The following is a 4,883-nucleotide window of genomic DNA, read 5'->3' as shown; positions in this document are numbered from 1 at the left end:
GTCTGCAGAGGTTATAATAATAATCCTTGCATTTGATATAGTGCCTTAATAATAATAATAATTATAATCTTTGCATTTGATATAGCGCTTATCAAGTCTTCTAGACTTCTCAAAGCGCTTCACAGAATATACTGTAAAGTGAATTGACTGTATATTTGTGGGTGAAACACAGCAGCCAATCTCACACAGCAGTGTCCCACAAACAGTTGTGGATTGAAGAGACCAAATTTTTTTTTCTTGAGGGATCATTATCAGGCATGTGGAGTAAGGAAACTTGCCCAAGGTTTCGCCCTGCTGGGAATCGAACCCAGGTCTCTCACTTCCGAGGTGAGTGCTCTAACCACTGAGCTACAGGACTCCACGTCTTCGAGACATCTCAAAGTGCTTCATAGAATACACTGTAAAGTGAATTGACTATATTTTGTGGGCGAGACGTGGCAGCCAATTGTGCACAGCAGTGTCCCACATACAGTCGTGGATTGAGTTCCAAATTATTATTGTTTTTTTCTTGAGGGATTATTATCAGGAGTGTGGAGTAAGGAAACTTGCCCAAGGTTTTGCCCTGCCGGGAATCGAACCCAGGTCTCTCGCTTGCAAGGCCAGTGCTCTAACCACTGAGCTACAGGACTCCACTAGTAGGATCTCAATTGCAACAGGGATGAGAGGGAGATCCAGATACCAGTGTCTAGATAGCCAGAAAAATGCTTAGATTGGAGAAATGATGCCTATGAGAGAACTCTCCGGAGAGAGGATTGGGAGGCGAACACTCAATTGAAAGGACCTGGGTGTATATTTTTTCATTTGGCACCATTTTTGACAGCAGCCATGGATTAGACAACAATACAATTTGCTATTACCTCTTACTGTTTCCAGATTTGCTGAATATTATTAATAATGGGGAGACAAAGGGAGGTTTGTTGTCAAGCTAAAATGGTATCAATGCTGGTCTTAACTATAGCACCACTGAAAGATTCCCTGCCTTTAGACTGAGCAGTTAACTAAATGCAGACTGTCCTAGAGACCTGAACCCAATGAGGCAGAACTTTAGCTCTGTGTAACACAGAACATTTCCGTTTAGAAATACTGGGTATGAGTTTTAAAGAATCTGTCAACCACACAAGCAAATTCAGTTTGTAGCCTCTGAGTCAGAAGCTTGCGGTTTTAAATCATACATCGGGATTTTTAAGTCATAGTCAAGGCCGAGGGAATGCTGGATTAGAGGTAATAATAATAATAATTGTCCTTGCATTTAATATATCACGTCATTGAGACGTGTCAAAGAACTTCACAGAATATACTATAAAGTGTACCATTTTTCCGATGAGATGTGAAATTAACGTCCCGTCTGCCTGGTCTGGTGGATGTGAAAGCTCCTATGATGCAACTCAAAAAAAAGAGGGAGTTTCTCCTGGCCAACAACCTTCCACATAAAGTTAGTCATTCACTTCATGGCTGTTTGTGAGAATTACTGTGCACACATTTGCTGTTGTGTGTGCCTACAAAATCACAGTCACCACACTTTATAGTAAATCATCTGAAGTGCTTTGTTACGTCTGCCCGATGTGAAAACCGCTGTATCAAATGGAGATTCAAGTATTATTAATTGACATAGAATTGTGTTCCTCAGTTTTCAGTGATTTGTTTGATGTAAAATTGAAATCCTGTTCATTGTTGTATATTTCTAATTATGTATCAGTAGAAACTATTGGATTTGACAATGATTGATTTATTGCTGATAAGAAAATGTAAGTTGCTACTGCTTCTCCAGAGAAATGTACTCCTTAATCTAAAGAACAAAGCAGCTTTTAGAGGCATAGGGCCAGAGACACAGAGCTGTTGGGTGACAAGTAGGGCTAAATACCAGTAACTGCTGACTATTGGTGACCAGTCTTTTACCCTTTATTATATTATATTTATTATATTATGGCATTTTGCCCACAAATATACAGTCAATTCACATTACAGTACATGCTGTGAAGCACTTTGAGACGTCTAGAAGACTTGAAAAACGTTATATCAAATGCAAGGATTATTATTATTCTGTACTATTAAGTAAAAATGATACTTTAAAAAAATTAAAGATATAGAAGGTCGGTTAAAGGCAGTGAAGAAGATCTTTTGAAAGTAACTCTGTTTTATCCATCATGACTGAAGATTGAGTGTTCTTTCAAATATAATCAGCAAAATTCTTGCACTGAAGCTTTGAAAGGACTGCACTGTCTGTTGTGCTCTAACGGAACCACGATTAGAATTTAAATCTGACAGCACGAGCAAACTTCAATCACTGCCAGCAATCCTCTACACATCTATTTATTTCTTGTCCCAATGCCAATCCAGAACACTATGAACTATTAAATTAGGGACACCTTCAAGAGTTTAGCATTACTGTCAAATGTGCCAGGGCTGTCTGACTCGCCATCCAAAAGATCAATCCCAAGAGTTTTAACATGTATTGATTGCAGCTGTTTCAAGCCTCAGGGACAATAAATCAATTGGAAATATTGTCAACTTAGCAGAGGTCATTTTAACAAAGTAACTACTGTATGTATACTCATAGCACAGAACACACAGCTGTGGATGAAGCGTTAAACCTTCATATCTGCCTGTTCAGGAGGACATTAAAGATATCACTCGAAAAGTAAAGGGAATTTCTCCTGGTGTCTCAGTCAATAATATTCCAGACAAGATTGGTGATTCACTTCATGTTCTATCTGTCTCTGTTTCTCTCTTATCATTACCTCTTTCCCTCTGTTTGTCTATAATTCTGACGATCTGTCTGTCTGTCTGTCTGTCTGACTGTCTCTCAGACAGATTGTGGGGCCCTTTCTTTAAACAAACGCAGAGTTTGTGGTGATGATTTAGAGAAGAGAATTCCAGGATTTTGACCCAGAGATGATAAAGAAATGGTAATACAGGTGCAAGTCAGGTCAGTGAGTGTCTTGGAGGAGAACTTGGAGGTGCTGGTGTTCCCATGTTAACACTATCTTATTCTGGATGGTGGTTAATGCAGGGAGGTGTTGTTGAAGCAAACAATATCAATGCTATGTCCCCCTGCTCGGTGTCTAATCTGCCATTGTAAACCTCTGAGACGTGATTCTACGTGAAGGACGCTATATAAATGCAACTTGTTGCTGACAACCTCAGCCCATGCCACCTTTAGCACTGGCCCTCATTTAACTCCCTGTATTCAATTTGCCCTTATTTTGTATTGAAACATTTATTCCATCCTGTGATGTGACTTGATTGTTTTGATGCCTCCACCAGGGTTGTATTTTTTACTTTTGAGTTGGGAGCCAAAGGACTGAATCAGTCCAATTTCATGGGATTGTGCAATGTATGCAAATTAGGGTGACCGTGACAGGAAAATCCACTGCAATGCGCATTGATGGTATACCACCCAATACTGTACAGCACTGAACAGCGATGCTGCCAGTAGCCCTATTGCTGGTATTGTAGGCTAAACCCAGTATTTCTCTCTACGATTTGAGAGTATAAAACCCCATTGATGTTTCATTTATATTCTACGAACAGTAAATGCAGAAAGCAGTGCATTAGTCTCCTCCACTCCATTTACATAACAACACAGAGCACGCATAAACCGATAGCAAAAAATTGCCCGTGAGATCCTAATGGTGTTGAATAAGAGCACAGCCGTCACCCCAATTTGCGTACGTTGCACAATCCCATGAATTTAGACTGATTCAGTCCTTTGGCTCCCAACTCAAAGGTAAAAAATACAACCCTGATGGAGGCATCAAAACAATCAGGTCACATCACAGGATAGAATAGATGTTTCAATACAAAATAAGGGCAAATATCTTGTTAGATAGCTTTTCAGATCAATTTCTTCCCTTTATTTCATATTTGAATTGATCAATGTGTGGGTCTGAAATTATTGAAGTCTCTTCAAAGAGGCCGCTTTTGATCTTACTCAAAAATATGCCTGCATCCAAGCTATTGCATCTTTGGCACAGGATTCCACCGACTGATGTTAAATGGTATCTGTAGTGGAAAATTATTAAAGTGAGCAATAATTAACTCCAGAGTAGTCACTTGTAAAGAAATAATCTTTTGATTAGATTTGATGTGTGGTCTATCCACGCACAACCCTGTCATGTTCCAGAAAACTTTGCTAGCAGTGAATTGGGATCACAAAAGAACCCACAATTTGGCTCAACCATGTTTATTGTGTTAAGATAAAAGCAGGAGGTTGGTATCCATGCTTTGTTTTTTTCGTTTAAGGAATTTGCATCCAGGAAACACCCTACAATTGTCAAGCCATCTGTTTATTCAGTTTCTGGCTCCTAGCCTGAAACATTTCATTAATAGAGAATACATCGTGTTTGTTGTTTGCTTGTTTCTTATACATTATCATTACTTCATAAGCAAAGTCTTTTCTGATATTCGCCAATATTCCTACATGAATATTTGTGTGGGAACGTTTCTTTCTCTCATGATTCCGTACATGAAACAAAGATTATTTAGGATACAGTAGATAGTGAATGAATTGTTCTGGTCATGATAACATCCCCCTATTGGCAAAAAATATTTTGGCTATAGTGTTACCTGGGCTTGATGCCACACTAGGAACAGTACAATGCACAGTCAGTTTCTACAAGCTGTAAATCCATTTGCACGCTGTTTACTAAAATAATAATAGACCTTGTGTTTGATATAGCTCCTCAACGCTCACACCATTGAAAAGTCTAAAAGCACTTCACAAGATTTACTGTAGAATGTGGTGACTGCATACTTGTAGGCAAGTGTTACATCTAATTTGTGCACAGCAATGTCCCACAAAAAGCCTACATGAAGTGAATGACCAATTTACCCTGAGGATTGTTGGCCAGGACACCAGAGAAACTCCCTCTCCTTTCAAATAG

General features: G+C 39.1%; 1 non-coding gene across 1 annotated transcript; it reads right to left on the bottom strand.

The window, feature by feature from the left end:
• Positions 1–286: 286 nt before the first annotated feature.
• Positions 287–358, bottom strand: trnap-cgg. The gene has a single exon. It is a non-coding gene; the product is annotated as a tRNA-Pro (tRNA).
• Positions 359–4,883: the final 4,525 nt, after the last annotated feature.

This window comes from Callorhinchus milii, unplaced genomic scaffold (genome assembly GCF_018977255.1).
Source record: "Callorhinchus milii isolate IMCB2004 unplaced genomic scaffold, IMCB_Cmil_1.0 Scaffold1, whole genome shotgun sequence".
Taxonomy (NCBI): Eukaryota; Metazoa; Chordata; class Chondrichthyes; order Chimaeriformes; family Callorhinchidae; genus Callorhinchus; species Callorhinchus milii.
The sequence above is the reverse complement of the archived record's forward strand: the minus strand, read 5'-3'. Positions and strand labels throughout refer to the sequence as shown.